Raw genomic sequence first — 19,953 nt, 5'->3', positions numbered from 1 at the left:
GAAACAGACCCTCGTGGTCCGGTTGATCGTGCTCCGGCGTGGTCAATAACCTCTCGGAGTTGGTTTAGAGATTGCTAAGGCGCGACGTCCTCGCACGTTCGTAGTCGGATTGTGAAAGTATACTCCTCCGAAACGATAATCACCATCTCATCAAAAGACGGGACACCTTTGCCTCTATCATAATCGGATCGTCAAGGTCGACTCCCACAGAAAACGATAGCTATCTCATCGAAATATCAGGTCACCCTCGCCTCTATCATCGGGCTTCTACTTAACAGATCGGGGGAGAAAAGAAGTAACTTCTTCATGTCAGGAAGCAGTTCCTGCGAGGAGGGAAGTATGGTCAACCTCGAGACCTTGTTTCCAAAATGTGGCTGGATTACACACAAGGTGCCATTTCCCTAATGACGCCGGATTAGACACAAGGTCCAAATTCCCAGATGATGCTGGATTACTCACAAGCCAGGTGGAGTCGGGGGAGAAAAGAAGTAACTTCTTCATGTCAGGAAGCAGTTCCTGCGAGGAGGGAAGTATGGTCAACCTCGAGACCTTGTTTCCAAAATGTGGCTGGATTACACACAAGGTGCCATTTCCCTAATGACGCCGGATTAGACACAAGGTCCAAATTCCCAGATGATGCTGGATTACTCACAAGCCAGGTGGAGTCGCCAACTATTCATGTCCTCGTTGCTCTAGTAAAGGCTGGAAGAAACCATGGAGCAGCCCTTGAGAATGTAGCTGAGTTCCTGAAGAAGCGAAAAGAGCAATCAGATGCTCTCTTCACCCAAGCCAAAGAAGAGATGGAAGAAGCCAGAAAGAAGCTAGCAGAGGCAGAGCAGACTAGGCGTCTCATGCTATCTAAAATTGTCATCATTCATTCATAATAGCCAGGTTCAAATGTTTATCCAGTCAGCATACCTGTTGGGATATCCGTGCAGCTACTAAGATGTATGTAAGTCTGTGATGCCGAGATGTCGCACAAAATTTATTTTTCTAGGTCATGTAATAACAACCATTACTTTCCGAACAATAACACATGAACCATTGGACATGGTATAGTTCACACGCAAGCCCAACATTCCAAGTTCAACTTCCACAACAAAATCATGTTCACAGATATCTTCACATTCATAGATAATGTCCACAACCATGATTCACTTCAAAGCAAAAAAAAAATGTGAGACTTATAAATAAAGAAAAATCCCTAGTTCTTACTACTAGTGCGAACACAACAAAACAAGACCATACGAAATTAATTGTATTTTGGACAGTTTTTAACTAAACGCAAATAACTTCTGGAACCAGGTATAATCTCTAATGCCGGTCGCGGCTGGGGTCCATGATGTTTTGAGCCAAACCGGGCAACACACCGGGTGTCTATGCTGGTGGCGCGGTGGTCGTAGCCTTCATGGGTTCTGAGCGGCGGCGGCTCCCGTGGTCTACTATTCCTCGGTGTCAGCGGTGGCCGCGGACGTGTCGGCCACCTCCGCCGGCATGCCGTGGTTCCGCCAATGTTTGCGTCGGATGGTGCGGCAAGCCACAGTGCACTGGACGCCGTGGTCCCCCGTGTGCCGGCGTGCAGCACCTGGCCACTCCTTGCGAGCGGGCTTGGAGCATTGAGTTGATGCACCAGGGGCCAGCTTTGAGCGTGGGCTTGCTCCTCCGCTTGCCCACCTGCAGCCTCGCCCATGGTACTGACGGCCCAGGGCGGGGAGGGAGGTGGGGCAGCAAGTTGCCTGGCTCGTTAGGGCACCCAGCCGGCTTTTATGCCGGAGAACTCATCTTCCTGCTCACCAGATGCTATGGAGAGTGTCGAGAAAATGGTGTAGGGAGGATATGGGGAGCGGCAGTGTGGTGCGGTTCTTGCCAGGCGTCTAGCCTCGTTTAAATAGCAAGCGGACGAGAGGAGCCAACCGGCATTGTGTTCTAAAATTTCAGCCGGCTCGCGGAAGGGCGTGGTGCTGGCACACGCACAGGTTCAATGGAGGTAGGTGGGGCAGTCTGAAGTCTGTTGAATGCGGCGAGGAGGCGTGTTCAGCCTGGTGTGCAACGAGTCGGGCCCTCTTGGCCGGCGCGCCGGTTCAATGCCTGCAACAGTGAGAGGTCACGTCCGTGTGAGAGCAATCACTCCCTCCGGTCCTTTTTTGTTTGAGTATAAGAAAATCTCATTTTGCATTCACATTTTATAAGTAAAAATCGTGGACAAACTTTGACCCAAAATACAATGGGGACTAGTAAACCAGGGCGGAGGTAGTAGTGATGAATTCCATTTTCGCTCCATACCAATCGTTCTACAAAATAGTATAATGCGCCATTGAAAATCGCAACTCTTACCCTGCTAAAAATGATATTTTAAACATGGCAACTTGATTAGTGGCGACTGGCGAGCCACCGCCTCCAGGTCGTTCACCCGTGGTCCCCGACCATCAACTCCTACAGATCAAATTATCACGCGAGCTCACTATTCCTACAAAGGTGTGCTGCACCATGTATCTGGTACTCGCGCATGCAGCAATCGTGCACCTATGGGTTTATTTGTTTAGCGTGCCTTACGTTACTCTCATGTGTGCCGGACAGCGAGAGACAGACTGTGTGCATGTGTGTCCTCTCTTTGTATATTTACTCCAGCGTTTGTCTGGTGTCTAAAAAATAATACAGTAAGGCAATGTGCCAATGCGTTGCAACGCATCCAAAGTAGAGTAATACATATATACTCATCAATTTGATAGAAAACATTCTAGTTTTGATACACACATATCACTAAAAATATCTTATGTTTCACTCAAAATACATTCCTTTGACTGTTTTGATGAGATAAGGGAGGAATGTGGTTAGTTTCAAGATTCAAGAAGTGGGACATTGTTCCAAAAAGCCCATGTGTGTGAGAGAGAAAGAGGGAGAGAGAGGAGGAGGATAGAGTGTGTGTGTGACAAAGACATGAAGTGCGAGGGGTATTACCATAAAATGAGGCGATAGTGTGCGTGTGCATGATCAAGAGGGCATTTCTCAAGAAGGGACAAAAAAATCTACATAGATACAAGGAGCGTAAGTGTGTGGTAGATGGATAAACCTATCTAGAGGTTGGTCCATCAATGTTTGTGAGAGAGATACAATTCGGGGTGTGAAAGCGAGAGTTTTGTGTGAGAGAGAGAGAGACGGTAGTCGATAGGGGGATCCAAAGTGGGAGTTGTGTGTGTGTGTGTGTGAGAGAGAGAGAGAGGTGGGGGAGAGTTAGTCTGATCAGTAAACTAATGAATAATGTTAGTTTGGGAACGGAGATGAAGACGGAAAGGAGACCCTAACAAACAATGTGTGCGGGGAGGAGTAATTTTAGTGGTAAGAGTCATATCTAGAAAGATATAGGGTGCGTGAGAGAACCCTGGAGATAAAGGCAAAGTGAAAGACGAGTGAGAGAGAGTGTGTGGAGGTGAAAAAGAAAGCTTAGGTAGCTATAGTGATACTAGAGAACAATAGAGACATGAGAGATAATGAAAACTGTGTAATCTATGAAGATAGAGAGAGTGACACTTCTCGAGGGAGACGGAGAGAGACCGTGTTTGCCAAAAAGGGAGAAGCATGTAAATAGCGTGTGGGTGAGATGGAGAAAAGAGAGTGATAGCTACATGAAGGACCATGCGAGAGAGACCTAGAGAGAGATGGGCATGAAACGAAATTCAAATATTTAGTTTTTTCTATAGAAGATGTCCACATAAAAGGGATTCAAAAATTTAAATTCCAGATGATGGTACATGTAAATCATACTCTAACCAAAATTGATCTATCAAACATGCATACTACTTTGAATTTGCACGTGCATATGTTATTTAATATAATGACATTAGCGATCCATACATTTGAGATGAACATACAATGGTACGCGTCGGTGTTATACAAACGGTTTTTAACCCCTTCCTGCGACGGCTTTCGGAACCATCGCCAAGTGAGTGACGGCGATAGGGGGGTCCTTCCCACACGACCTAGAAACCGTTGGGGATATGCCCTCCTTGCACACACACGCTCGGCAAAATGAGGTCGTGTGCAACCGGCAAGCGCTCAAATACGGTAATACGTACACTAGAGCTAAAAAATACAATTATACACGTGAAATTGCTTCCGGTAGCAAGTACATCCCACACAGTCAGTCCCCGCTAAACATTTCTATTCGTATGTACATCCCATACAGTCACTCCAAGGAAAATGTTTCCGTTCACAGGTACATCACCCACAATTTTCCCTGTTAAATCATTTGTGATAGCGCTGCCATTGCACACGATATTAACAATTGTATCATTTGCATTATTGAATGCATCACACACGGTGCATAGAAGAAACTGTGTGGCAAAGGTTGTCCATCACACACAGTTTTTATGTGGTAAACATTTGCGCAAGGTGGCCTAACGCAAACAGTTTTCAAGAGGATGTCATGTGTGCAGTGGAGATTGATCGCACACGTAGTGGATCCTAGAAACGTTTCTGATCTCCATGTCTATCATAGACGTTTTGCTTCAAACCGTGTGCAGTGTTATCCCTAATTAATCCCTAATTTAAAAATCACATGTTTTGAATTTGAAAGTAGGCAATCACTTATTTCATATCCAACCATGTTTATTACAAATATAGGTTCAACCACGAATGCATAATTCGATGCACAGGTACATATACTGAAGAACTACAGAAGCACCAAGTAAAGAATGATGAACCACAGTTGTACTAAAGACTGTGAGAGGCGAAAGACATTCTGGTTGCTGGAGAAGGTGAAGCAAAATGCCCACATTGTGCCCTCCTCCATGCGTAATGCGCGGACGACTCTAGGCCAACCCCTTGTGATGGCTGCCCGTCCATCCTTCACTGTCTTCATTATGACTTCTCGATGCTCATTGTAGTCTGGATGAAATACTTTAACCTTCATTGTGTGTCCACCAATCATGTACTTTGCGAGGTAATCTTGAGTGAACTACTTCGGGAAACACTGTGAACGAAAAAAGATTCAGACATTGTTGTCTAACAACTCATTATGGCCAGTAAAAAGAGAAGGCTGCAGAGTTTGTAGTTACCATCCTACAGCTCACTATTGTGTTGGATAGAGCATAAACAGATAATTTGCTTGCCACCATTCATATCTTTTTTCTAATAATCCTTATCAGTTTCCTCACTTGATGCTTGTTCATGAATATCTCATTGCCCCATACGCCAAAAGGGTCAATGCATGGATCCTTGCCAAGGGCATATGTACCTACAAGCAACAAGTCAATATTAGAAGCTAACAAGTGTCCAGGCCTGGATCTATATGCACTACATTATGGAACGATGGGGGTGTCGTGGAATTGTCACGGAAAATGTCCTAGTGTGACGACTTAGTCATGAGGCCAACGTATCTATGCGGTAGCTTGAAGGGGTTAGTCGGAATCGAGAGATGCATGGCGGATCAACACACAAGACAAGGATTTAGACAGCTTCGGGCCCCGGGAAACATCATCCGGTAATAGCCCTACATGCTGTTTGTGGCTAGGTCTCATTATCATCACGAGGGAGTCGCCGTAAACCGGCTCTCCTAGTTATGTCTAGCCCTAAGATTATTCCCCCCCCTCTTGGGGTGCCCTGCCCCTCCTTATATAAGTTGAAGGGGTGGGTTATATGTAGAGTCCAACTCGTATTAAGACTTAAACTATTCTGACTTCCCTTCATGGGCTTCTTAACGTCTTGGGCTTCATAATGTCTTAGGCTTATTAACCCCAGGCGACTCTGTCAAGCGGGTTATGACTGTCTGCCGGGTCATGACTGTCTGCCGGGTTATGATTGTCTGCCGGGTTATGACTATTGCCGGGTTATGATTGCCTGCCGGGTTATGATCTGACTTAACACCTGCCGGGTTATCATCTGACTTAACACCTGCCGGTTTACCATCTGTCTTAATACCTGCCGGGTTATCATCTGACTTAACACCTGCCGGTTTATCATCTGTCTTAACACCTGCCAGGTTATCAAGTCCCAGTCGGGTTATGATTTCGGCCGGGTCATATCGCGGGGTATATCCCCGACATTAGCCCCCAGTTTAATTTGGATTTATCCATGTTAAACTGATCCTGATCATCCTTAAGTCCTTGTCATTTCCTTCTTCTAAAAAATCCGGGTCAATAGGCCAGCTTCATAATCAATTTGCTGACATTGGTTTGTCACAGAGAAATATTGTGAAGAATAATTCATTTGATTCAGCTCCCAATGCTTAACAAAAATATTGGTCCTTGAAATCCTCATCTGATCTTCAGCCGGCTTAAGGATGTAGAAATCGCCGGTTTGTCATAGCCAAAATTGTCGGGTTATAAACAAATGATGCCGGGTCATGTAATTGTTGCTGATGCCGGGTTAATCTTATGATGACGCCGGGTCATAAACTTTGCAGATTTCTCCGATAATAATATAATACCTAATTTGCTCAAAACTGAGAATTTGAAGTTATTCCTCCCTTATATGCATATCACCTGTAGCCCCCAAGTGTTGGGTTGTCATGCTTGCAGCAACCTGGGACTTGTAATTGCCTTATGCTCATAAAAATTTCAACCAGTGTAGCCCCCAAGGGCCGGGTCATTATGCAATAATGAGCAGGGACTTTGTAAATATGATCATGTAAACTTGAGCAGCAACGTGTAGCCCCCAAGGGCCGGCTTAGTAAGATAATACTGAGCTGGGACTTTGTACATAATTCATTGATAATAACATCATATGATGTAATCTCCACCATGGGGCTTGAACCCACGTCCATAAGGTTAAGAGCTTTGTACTCTACCAACTGAGTAGTGGATCTTTCAATATAATGGACTGAGGCTTGTGTACCTTGAATTTTTGACAGGAGCAATTGGTAGCCCCCAAGGGCTGACTCATTATGATGTATGAGTCAGGTCTTCAATAAGGCTAGTAAAAATGACTTTGCATTAGCCCCCAAGTGTCATGGTGCATGCCTGCAGCGACATGAGACTTGCATTTTTGATGTAATCTCAACTTGAATAATGTAGCCCCCAAGTGCCGGGTCGTAAGCCTGCAGCGACTCGGGACTATTCCTTCCATTGTAGAATAAATCATATCCATTGATAAAATAATATCTATTACACTAAAACGACTTTGAAAACCTCAATCATAATACTAGTTATTGATAACCATAATAAAAATCCAACCATGTTGGCTATTAAAGATTTGAATAATATACCCAATGCTTTATAAGCGCATGATTCCAATGGCGCAATCCAAATATATACTGGCGACTTATAGTCGAAAGCCAGGCCGGGTTAATAAACACCGGATATTATCTTATCTCATACTGGCGACTTATAGTCAAAAGCCAGGCCGAGTTAATAAACACGGGATAAATTATACTCATAAAGCATTATAAACCTAGAAAGGCAAGAAGGATTTAAATAGTCATAATTGTGGTATTGCACCGATCAAGAGGGTTTAAGATTTGGTTCGAATACGACCAAAGCCCCCAAGTGATTTCCCTGGTGGCCTTATGCCTATCAAGAGGTGTAGCTATGGTTCGAATACGACCAAGCCCCCAAGTGATTTCCCTAGTGGCCTTATGCCTATCAAGAGGTGTAGCTATCGTTCGAATACGACCAAGCCCCCAAGTGATTTCCCTGGTGGCCTTATGCCTATCAAGAGGTGTAGCTATGGTTCGAATACGACCAAGCCCCCAAGTGATTTCCCTGGTGGCCTTATGCCTATCAAGAGGTGTAGCTATGGTTCGAATACGACCAAGCCCCCAAGTGATTTCCCTGGTGATTTCCCTAGTGGCCTTATGCCTATCAAGAGGTGTAGCTATGGTCCGAATACGACCAAGCCCCCAAGTGATATTGTGAGCTGTGCTCAAGGGGCACCTATGTTTGAGCTGTGTTTTTTCAACATACTCTCTTTGGTCCCTTTAATTTTTCCTGAGAACTCGAACTTGGGAGAGATTATTCTTTTGAACCGGAAATGCTTAAACCGGATATTGAGAGCTTTAAAGCTTTGTGGGAGACAACTTTCCCTTGAGCCGGATTTTAAACCGGAATCCTTCTTTTTAAGCCGGAAATTTTCTGACGGCCTTTAAATTTGCACCAATATGGCGGTTTAGCGTCCTGCATTAGATAACTTTGCAAGCCGGAGTAATTGCTCTTTTAAAGAAAGCAATATATATTATAAAAATATACTGGATGGATTTCACCTGATATGTTGACCAGAAATTATCCACTGCGGAGTTGATCATCACCACGGTGAAGCTGAAATCAATCACGGCCGAGTCGGCTGTGGGAACAGATAAATGAATCGGCCGCGATGTTGTAAACCAGTGCGGACGAGCAAGTTGTCCTCCGCGTTGTAAACTGGTGCGGACGCGTGAACCGGCCGTCCGTTCATCGAGTAATGTGACACGGAGGAAAACGCCGTTGTAGAACGTTGGCAGTGCGTGCTCTATACCCGCAGTATAACAATAATTTTACCTGTATATAAAAACACCAATAGGGAAGTGTAATGGTGCTCAGAGGAATTAAAATGTACTGATAAAATATATAAGAGGGATAACACCTGATTTTGTTTTTGTCGGATGAGCGCAGATGCTGATGCCATGTAATATTGAATAGTATATGCACGTTGAGCTCCGCTGATGTGATGTAGCATAACATCCACGTGACCTTCTGTTGTAACTTTTTTTTACTCAAACCGGCCAGGCAGCTTCTTTATCTGTTCCACATTCCCCACTTCCCCTTTTCTTCAGGTGGCGTCATGCGCGCGAGAGCAGAGGGCAAGATGGCTCAGCAGCCAAGGTGGAGGGGAGGCAAAACGAGCTGGCGGGATGAGCCGGAAGAGGCCAGAGTGGGGCGGCGACTTAACAGGAGCGTTGGCGGGCCTCACTATTATCCCTTTCAGATTTTGCTTGTCTCAATATGCTTGATTTCCCCCTTCAGTAGCAGCACCACGACGACGAAAAGACATCAATCGCCAATCCCTAAATATCTGGCCGCGGCCGGCAATGGAGGCGAGTCTGCTTTAGGCGGTTTGTTGTAGAAACGGAGGCCCAGCTTCAGCACAGCAACGACTCGACACTGTGGCGGCGATGGCAGGCCGGGTCAACGCGTGGTAGGGGGTTGAGACGCAGCGCAGTCGTCGGCCGTGATGCAGCCAGTTGGAGACAACACAGGGCGATTTAGCACTGATGCGACCCGTAGGGGAAGCCAGAACCAGCGGAGGTGACTTTCGAGAGGCGGCGATTCAATTTGGCCGTGATGGTCACTTGGCAACGGCATCTTGAGATCGCACCCGCGGAGGTGAGCAGCGGCTGCAAGGCCGTGTGCCGGAGGTGGATAGCCGGCGCGCAGCTACGACCGCGGAAGGCGGTGACTCGGCGACAGCGGAGGCGGCTCCAGGCGCGGACGATGAAGCTGGTCAAGCCCCCGACGACTCGAGGCGCCGCGGGGTCAACTGATGGACTGATGGCTCAGAAACAAAGGCGGAGGGGGTACTGTGGCGCCTTGCCCCTGCTGTCGTTGAGACGCGGGCGGCGACTCGTCTTGTGGTCGTCGAGGAAGCTGTGATGGTGGAGTCCCTCCAGCGACTCGAAGCGAGGTTGAGGCGAGGACGCTGTGGCATAATTCGGCCGAGGTGGCGGTTCTGCGGCAGCTCAATACTCTCTAGTAGCGGCTTGCCACGGCGGGTCAGAGCGGCGGGTTAGAGGTAATAACCCTCGTGCTTCACCGGCGGATTGAAGCAAATGGAAACGGCCCAAGGCACGGTGAACCTCGGCGGAGGTGGCGACGGGCACGCATCCGGCGAAGTGAGGTCTTGGCTGAGGCAGTGCTCGAACACTAATTCAGAAAACAGCAGACGATCCGGCAGCGGCGATTCATAGTAACAGGGCCGGTTCAAACCGTCGGCAGAGACCAGCGGATGAGGTCGCTTGGACGGGGCAGTGGCGATGGCGGTTTAGAGACAAATCTAGGCGCGGCTCAGCGTGGAGATGACCAAGGATCCCGGTTCGTCGGCGACGGGGATTCGCAAGCAGGGCCCACACGACGGTGGCTCAGCGCGATGCGGAAGCCACTTAAGATCAGTCCCAGCGGACGGCGGTTTAAGGCAGGTGATCCGTAGGCGGGGCGACGGTGGAGATGAACCGGCGCAACAGCTCATGGCAGCGGCGGGTCAGATGGCCGGTTTACGGTGCGGATGTGGACTGCTCACCGACGGCGGCAGGTGGCGACTTGACGATGGCGGCTCGAAGACGCCGGGCGGACCACTGAGGCGGTCCAGTGAGGAGAGGCAGAAGGCCGGCGGCGGTTCGCGACCGCTGAGGTAGCAGGCCGGCGAGGCAAGGCCGCAACCGCGGCGGGTCACAGCAGCAGCAGAGATAGCTGAAGTGACTTGGCGAAGGCGACTGGAGGCCGGGGTAGGCCGGGCGGCGATTCTGACAGTGAGTCGAGTCGGCTCGGATCCGGGTTGTGGCTGCGTCCGTTTCCCGGTCGTACCTCCAGTCCAGTCCTGGATTCCGTCCGTCAAACATTATCCTGGTCGGTTTGAACGCAAGATGGTTCCTTTGATTTGACCCGGTCTGCACGTCTCCAAGTACGGATGATTCCCTCGGGACGCGCGGTTGCAGTGAGGTTTGCCTTCGATCCGGAATATAAGACGTCTTCGGTGGATTTCTGCAGCGGCGCGTAGCGGAGGCAAGCCACCGACGAAAACGTGCCGACGACGGTGACTCAGGGGAAGCAAAATTTTGACGGCGACGTCAGGGGAGATGGCTCTACGAACCGTGGTTGCAGAGGGCGGGGCTGGCGATTTGATAGCTCGAACCATGGTCCCAGTCCTTCTCCGGGTCAAGATTGATTTGACCATAGTCCTCACGTGGAGACAATGATAACACGTCCGTGGCTGCCTCCTCGGCGACTTGTGGTGGATCGGTTGATCTCGACGACTTGTGGCTACGAACGGATCACAACCCTAATTTTCTCTTGAATCCCGGATGAGTATCAAATCTGACTGTGTGTCTTCAAAATAATGTAATCCTTCTGTAATGATTCTTCTTCTCCGAAAAAATTGCAAGCTTCTCGATCCCCTAGAGAGATCCCTTCAAGAACTCAACACCACCGTGTGCGAGCCCCACGGTGGGCGCCAACTGTCGTGGATTTGTCACGGCAGATGTCCTAGTGTGAGGACTTAGTCGTGAGACCAACGCATCTTTGTAGTAGCTTGAGAGGGGTTGAGCGGAATCGAGAGACGCAACACAAAACAAGGATTTAGACAGCTTCGGGCCCCGGGAAACATCATCCGGTAATAGCCCTACATGTTGTTTGTGGCTAGGTCTCATTATCATCACGAGGGAGTAGCCGCAAACCGGCTCTAGCCCTAAGATTATTCCCCCCTCTTGGGGTCCCCTGGCCCTCCTTATATAAGTTGAAGGGGCGGGTTACATGTAGAGTCCAACTCGGATTAAGACTTAAACTATTCTGACTTCTCTTCATGGGCTTCTTAACGTCTTGGGCTTCATAACGTCTCGGGCTTATTAACCCCAGGCGACTCTGTCAACCGGGTTATGACTGTCTGCCGGGTTATGACTGTCTGCCGGGTTATGATTGTCTGCCGCGTTATGACTGTTGCCGGGTTATGATCTGACTTAACACCTGCCAGGTTATCATCTGACTTAACACCTCCCGGTTTATCATTTGTCTTAACACCTGTTGGGTTATCATCTGACTTAACACCTGCTGGTTTATCATCTGTCTTAACACCTGCCAGGTTATCAAGTCCCAGCAGGGTTATGATTCCGGCTGGGTCATACCACGGGGTATATCCCCGACAGGGGGAGTACAAGTCGAGGGATGAAGCTAACCTCGGTGGAAAATGGTGGCCACTCCCGTTGTTGTCCTGCATAAGTAGTGGAAAGGCATGATGAGTACAGCAACCTTAACATCAAACAAATATAGCAAAGGTAAACAACATCATCTCCAAATGATAGCTTGAATGTGTTGGTTTCAGCATGCTGTCAAAGCAGATATAAAATGGAATGCAATGTTACCGATAGCAGGCTTAACAGCCATCAAATATTGCAATTCAAACTGGTATTGTTGAAAATGAATAGAACGTAGGTAATGCTTAAACATCACACTGGATAAATGTGTAAAACTGAAATAAATGGCATGTGTTAACTACAACAGGAATAACTGGAACCAAATATAGCCGTTCAAACTGGTATTGATGTAGTCGAGCGGCACAGTTCTGACTTGCCCATAATGAACAACACATTGTGAATGACTGAAATAAACAAGGCATAAATGACCAGTATAACAACCAAATATAGCCATTGAAAACTGGACAGAGTCTCACTGCAACCAACCTAACAAGCAAATACAGATAAACAGGGCATATGCTTGAAAACTGGACAAATGCTCACTGCAACCAACCTAACAAGAAGATATAGATAAACAAGGCATCTGCTTGATAACTGGACAAATGCTAAAAAAAGCAACCTAACAACCAAATACAGATAAACAAGGCATCTGCTTGATAACTGGACAAATGCTCACTTCAACCAAACTAAGAACCAAATACATATAAACAAGGCATCTGCTCGATAACTGGAAAAATGCTCACTCCAACCAACCTAACAACCAAATACAGATAAACAAGGCATCTACTCACTATAAACAACCAAATATAGCCATTCGTGAAGTGGACAATTCATACTTAAACATCACATAGCCCTATAGAACAATACATTTTTGCATAACTGAAATAATTAAACAAGGCACAGTTAAAGCACCGCACGACAAATGCTACAACAACAAAGGGTACGGGTTGGCAAGCTAAAAAAGGTAAGATTTGTTGATAGAATGTTGCCTCACATTTCATGGACGGGATCCTTCCAGTTGGAAGAGCACAGACCCATGGTGCGCTCTCTGATGTCACAGATGGGATGTTTCACCTTGGAAGAACCTTCATGGGTGCCCTCCTCGTGGTCGTGGTCGTGGTCGATGAGATCTGACTTGGCAATTGAGGATCCCAAGCCGCTGCCGTAGAACGTGTCCTTCAGAAATGACAAAATGGGCTCGATGGCGTATAAAGATCAAAAATCCTTGACCGCTTGGCGGAGGAGATCAACGGCAGGGCCGTCGAAGAGATCGACAGTGGTTGAACTAGAGGGGTTGGGGATGGACCACTTAACCTGTGACATGGCCCGCGTGAAGCCGTCGCTGTGGACGAGCATGATGTTGTAGCCAGCTTTCCCGAGATACAATAATATGCTAACCCGCTGACATGAAGCCTTCGGCATGGCAACATAGTCAACGTCTTCACTGGCTTTTGCGGCGACATGTTGCTCCGGGATCGACAGGTCGGGGCGAACGGTGGCCACCTCGCTCCGCCGGATAGGCCATGATAAACCTCTTCTTGGCCGAACGCTCGTCGGGCTCCCTAGGATACGTGGTCGAGCTTAGGCTGCGACATTCTGGAGTAGGGGATGTGGATCTGGTGGGGAGGGATACTGCGGGCCTCATCTAAAAACTCAGGGGAGTGTGGCGACGGTATTAGAATCACTGGGTAACCTGAACTTTATTATCTAAGCTAAGAGGAACGGGCAGACCGGCAGGGGTTGGCGGCGGCGCCGGCAGCGGCCTCGAGCTAGGGTTCGAGGGGGAGGGGGCGGGTGGGGGACTGTGGAGGGGGTGTTTGAGGATACGCCGCGGCTACTGAAAATTTTAGTAATGGTGGTGGACGAAGAAGGGCGACGGTTCAAATGCCTCGGCTACTTCAATTTTACTATAAGGTCGGTGCTGGAGGAGTGTGGGCGACGGTTGAAGTATGGCGGCTACTAAAATTTTGGTAAAGGAATTTGATGCGGGGCGGGAGTGCCCAAGATCGCGCACGGTCCAATAACAATATGCGTGTATGATAATAAGGAAAAGTGGCGGAATCACCGATTTTTGCAACACTCAAGGCGGGTAGTTTGTTTTTATATTTCTAGCTAGCTAGTCTATCGCACACCGTTCGTCCTAATTTCCAAATAAACTTACCCGCCTTTAGCTTGCACAGGTGGTGATTTTATAGCACACTTGCATCGCACATGGTTAAGCCAGTACCTCCACCCTTTGCTCGCACTTGCGCGGTCGTGGTGATTTTACAGCGCACTTGCATCGCACACGGTTGAGCCAGTACCTCCACCTTTGCTTGCGCTTGCGCAGGCATGGTGATTCACAGCGCACTTGTATCGCACATGGTTAAGATATTATACCCGTGTCCGTTGAGCATCATCAGAGTCTTTGCAGCAAAGAAAACCTTAGAGAGGGTCAGAAGACAGCCACACCAGCATGTGGTCCAAATATATATGAGTGAAAAGGGTGGTCTATGATGTTCAAAATTCCAATGCACAACTTTGACCGCACGGGCCCATGGTTGGGCTCGTCGTCGAAGATCGATGAGAGGGGCCAAAAGTCAAGAACCACCTGGAAGTGGCCAAATATATGTAGGAATATTGGGGATGCTTAAAACTTTAAATACACAATGCATAACTTTGGTGGCACCTGCCTCGCAAACCCAAAAGCACCCTTGGATATATATATATATATATATATATATATATATATATATATATAAGGACACAATGTCGTACCTAGCTAGGATGCTTGGCCCACCACCTCCCACTTCGTGACAGCAGGGCGGATCCACGTAATGATCAATACTTTGGTCATACATGCATGTTAGCATGAACTACCATAAGACAGGCCAATGAATCTATCATTTGGCCAAACGACAGCTGTTGTTGTCGATAAACCGCTTGGGCCAATAGATTGAACCTTCATAAAAATCGCACGAGAGGGACCACAAAACCAGCACCTCTTGCATGCGGCCCAAAATGATGTACATTGGGAAGGGGTGATGTCTGTTTTCAATGTAGAATAATGTACAATTTAGATGTGGTGCCTACCTCTCGATACAGACAACCATGAAGGCAAGGTAGTTAAGGACGAGATAGGCAGGGTATGATGTAGGTAGAACCCAGCAACCCGAGCATGTGGGAGGGAATCCTGACAACGCATGAGCTCGAGCTTTGGTTGAGCGACATGTGACGGTGACCGGCCCTAACACGAACTAGGAGGAATCCATTCATGGCCAATACATACCCCCCATTATCGGTTAAAGGGATGATATATATATATATATATATATATATATATATATATATACACTCGGGGAGCCCACAGTTATGTGTGTCATCACAAAAAAACACACAAGGGAGACGTGGTCGATCAGAAGACCCCGTATACACTGCATGCGGCCCGAAAATATGTATGGGTATGGTGGTGTGTGATGTGTTTAAATCCCGAATGCACAACTTCGATGGGCCACCAACTACATTACAAACTGAACACCGTACCTGACTCCAAGCTTGGTTCAATACGTACGATGTCGGTTTCCCAACTTCGAGGCGGTGGCGGCGGGGGGGGGGGGAGGGGGTCGTCCCACGCATGCGCTTAAACTTTATTTGGCCTAGCATGGGACACATCTATATCTATATCTATACCCCTATATAGTGTGCGAATAAATTTGAAAGTTGGTCATTGGATGAAGCCAATCCGACGGTACAGAGATGGCAAATCGAGCACTACTAGCCGTTGGATATCATCTACATTCCACCAGATTCTGCCACATGTACAATCTAGAAGACTCCATGGTTGAACTTAAGCATAATGCACAAACCTCAAAACACAAGCAATTCTCCTTTGTTCTCTAGAATATTCCATATCTTAATTGCCCAAACTTTTTTTCCTAAATGAATTGTCACTTTTTGTTTTTACTTTATGCTTTACAATGCACAATTCCATGAATCTTAAAATAGATTTTTTATAAAACTAATTGATTTTGGATGATATGAACTATAAGAATTAAACGAACATCTACATCATGCATATATGATTCAAAGCTTACATGCTATAGTGTGGTATTTATTCATAATTTGGTTACCAAATCGCATGCGTGCAATGCACATGTACCTTACTAGTATCAATAGGAAACCATCACGGTCAAACCCTTCTCATTGTCGGGACAAAGGGATAGATTGTGTGGGCCCCCCTAATTGTCGGTAAGGATAGTATATATACCTCGGGGAGCCCATAGATATGTGCCGCGTCTATAAGCCGCACAAGGGAGACATGCTCAAGAAGAACACCCTGCCCCCTATACCCCGCATGCAACCTGAAAAAGGTTTATATAATCGCCATGACAGGTCAAGTCTTTAATTTTTTTTAGAGCAAAAAATAACCCATAAAAACATAGTAGGTTTATATAATTGCCATGACAGGTCAAGTCAATCATTCTTTAATTTTTTAGAGCAAAAAATAACCCATAAAAACATAGTCTACAAATTAGCAAAACAAGGATCCCAAGGTTTATATAATTGCCATGATAGGTCACTATAGAGATATAATATATCTATGCGACTTCCCACCGGGTCACCCATCCTTGGACTACTCCAGCCCGAGCACGGTTAACTTCTGCGTTCTATTCGACTAGCACTACAAAAAAAAGACACATCCGTGACATTTTGGGCCGAACGAAAAAAAAATTGTCATACATATGACACTTCTATGACGATAATTGTGACAAAACCCGGTATCATCATAGATGTGGTGGGCTCCTACTTCTATGACAAAAAATCATGACAGAAAATGGGCTTTTCGTCCTAGGCGGGCCGGAGACGCAGCGGCATGACATTCTTTGGGCCGTCCATGACAGAAAAAACCGTGGTAGAAGCGAGGGGGAGGAAAATTTCGGGGAGTTCCCGGTTACGGTGGGAGGTCGGGGGCCGAGCGATGCGCGCTTCTCTTGTACACGTACGCGCGTGTGTGTGAGGCGTTGGCTCTAACTGAACCCGAGCGAGGCGTTGGGCTCTAACTAAACCCGAGCGATTGCACTGCAGGCTACGCATTACTGAACCCGAGCGATCGATCGATGGTTGTTAACTAAACCCGATCGAGCGATTCCTTCGCTACTGCTGCTAACTGAAGCCGATCGATTGGATGAACAGTGAGTGTTGCGGGGGGGGGGGGTTGGATGAACAGTGAGCGGTGGTGTTGCCTCTGGATGAACAGGACCCCTTGGTGTGGTGGAGGGCTGGATGAACAGTAGACGGTGGAGGGGTGCCCGTGGAGGGGTGGTTGAATAGGACCCCGTGGTGTGGAGGGCTAGATGAACAATAGACGGTGGAGGGGTGCTCGTGGAGGGGTGGTTGAACAGTAGCCGGTGGAGTAGCGCGCGGTGGAGGCTGGATGAACAGGAGCCCGTGGAGGCTGGAGGAGGTCGACGTTAGCCCGTGGAGGCTGGAGGAGGTTGACGGTGGAGATGAACAGTATCCCGTGGAGTCCCGTTTTGCGGTACGCCACACCCCTCCCGATGAACAGGACCCCCGTTTCGACCGTAGGAGGTCCGTTTCGTCCGTTTTGCGATACGCCACACCCCTCCCGATCAACAGGACCCCCGTTTCGACCGTAGGAGGTCCGTTTCGTCCGTTTTGCGGTACGCCACACCCCTCCCGATCAACAGGACCCCGTTTCGACCGTAGGAGGTCCGTTTCCTCTGTTTTGCGGTACGCCAGACCCCTCCCGATCAACAGGACCCCGTTCCGAACGTAGGAGGTCCGTTTCCTCCGTTGTGCGGTACGCTAGGCCTCGTTTCCATCGCCTATTCCGTCCAAGCCCTCCCGATGAACACGACCACGCATTCCGTTCTGACCCAGCCGGTTGGCTCCCACGCGTTCCGTTGCCTCCCCATGAACACGACGCATTCCGTTGCCTCCCCATGAACACGACGCATTCCGTTGCCTCCCCATGAACACAACGACGATGTTGTTTCTCCATTCCGACCCAGCCATGTACACGAGCCCTGGCCGTACGTATGCGCGAGTAGGCGTTCGAGACCCTGCCCGTATGTACACATACGTGGCCGTATTTTCTTTCTTGCACCCTGGCCGCTGTATGTACGTGTACATGCTACGTGCGCACCTCTACTACGACACATACGCGCCTCTACTACGACACGTGCGCGCCTCTACATCCACCAGTATATATGTACGTACACGTTCGCGACCAGAATGACAACTCTACGTACGCTTCGACCAGGTGGGTCCCGACTGTCACGCACTTCCTTGCCTGTGAAGATGTAGCTAGTGGGTCCCAGCAGTCAGGGGGTGAATCGTGTTTTTTTGCCCGGACGCAGTTCCTTGCATGCGAAGATGTAGCTGGTGGGTCCCAGCAGTCAGGGGGAAACGTTTTTTCACGAAATACAGTGGCCCGTCTAGTGGGTCCCAGCTGTCAGGTGGAGGAATCATTATTTTCCACATAATAAGGAGGCACTTCCTTGCTGCGGCCGTGGACCCATCTGTCAGCCTCTCCACGTACAGTCCACTTCTGATGGAAGTCGTTCCTTGACCACGTTGACCATGCCGCGCCGAGAGCACCAGGGCGGTGGACGACGGCGAGGCCTAGGAAGGGGACGACGGGGAGCCGGGGAAGATGCGGCAGTGGAAGCCCGCGCGGAGAGGAGTACGAGGGTTCACTGGTTCGGCTGCGGTATGAGGCTGCCGTCGCCGCAGGGCCTGGCCAGCGGTGGGAATAGTAGGGGCGGTGAGGCCTCCGCGGCAGCACAGCCGGCCACGGGAGGCAGGAGCTTACGGCACGACCGGCGCTGCTTTGGGCGGCTGGAGCAAGAAGACCAGAGGTTGAAGAAGCACTACGGCCGTTGGATGGACATCGTACGGTCACTAGATCTAGAATCGTTCATATTGACTAAAGTTGACAAAGGCCCCCGTCCCAGTCAACTTAGTAGGCCCACAAGTCAGCCTCCCACCATGTTGGGTCCCAGCTAGCAGGGGGGTATTCATTTTTTCTGCGTAATAAGGAGGCACTTCCGGTGGGTCCGAGCTGATAGCGGGGGGAACTTTTTTTCGCAAAATACGCTGGCCCGTCCGGTGGGTCCCAGCAGTCAGGGGGGAAACGTTTTTTTTGCGAAATAAGGTGGCCCGTCCGGTGGGTCCCTGCTGTCAGGTGGAGGAATAATTATTTTGTGTGTAATAAGGAGGCACTTCCTTGCGGCCGCCTGGACCCAGCTGTCAGCCTCTCCACGTACATTACTCTTCCGATGGAAGTCGGTTGTTGACCACGTTGACCACGCCGCGCCGAGAGCACCAGGGCGGTGGTCTGGACGACGGCGAGGCCTAGGAAGGGGATGACGCGGAGCCGGGGAAGACGCGGCAGTGGAAGCCCGCGCGGAGAGGAGTACGAGGGTTCACTGGTTCGGCTGCGGTGTGAGGCTGCCGTCGCCGCAGAATAACAGGGGGTGTGGGTGAGTAGAGGGATGGCCTGGCCAGCGGTGGGAGTAGTACGGGGCGGTGAGGCCTCCGCGGCATCACAGCCGACCACGGGAGGCAGGAGCACGCAACACGACCGGCGCTGCTTTGGGCGGCTGGAGCAAGAAGACCGGAGGTTGAAGAAGCACTACGGCTGTTGGATGGACATCATACGATCACTGCAGCTAGAATCGTTTATATTGACTAAGTTGACAAAGCCCTTGGTACGCGTCAACTTAGTAGGCCCACAACTCGGATTTGGCAGAGAACATATAGCCCATTTGCGATTTGTAAGAATGTACAACCCATTTTTTAATTCTAATGGAATTTACTACAGCCCATTTACAGTTTGTTAAAAGTACAGCCCAACTTCTAGCTAGGACAACGATTAATAATTTCAAACAACCGCTCAAAACAGAATTCAAAAAAAATTCCCACATTTTGATGGGATCCGAAATATTTTTATCCAAAATTTCTAGTCAGGTTAAATATAATTTCAAAATAAAGTTGTATTACGTTAAAATCCAACATGCGCGCGCAACAAGTAATGAAATTAAAATTTTCAAATTCCAAAAATAATATAATTTTCAAACTAA

The sequence above is a fragment of the Triticum aestivum genome, chromosome 4D (genome assembly GCF_018294505.1).
Source record: "Triticum aestivum cultivar Chinese Spring chromosome 4D, IWGSC CS RefSeq v2.1, whole genome shotgun sequence".
NCBI lineage: Eukaryota > Viridiplantae > Streptophyta > Magnoliopsida > Poales > Poaceae > Triticum > Triticum aestivum.
The sequence above is the reverse complement of the archived record's forward strand: the minus strand, read 5'-3'. Positions refer to the sequence as shown.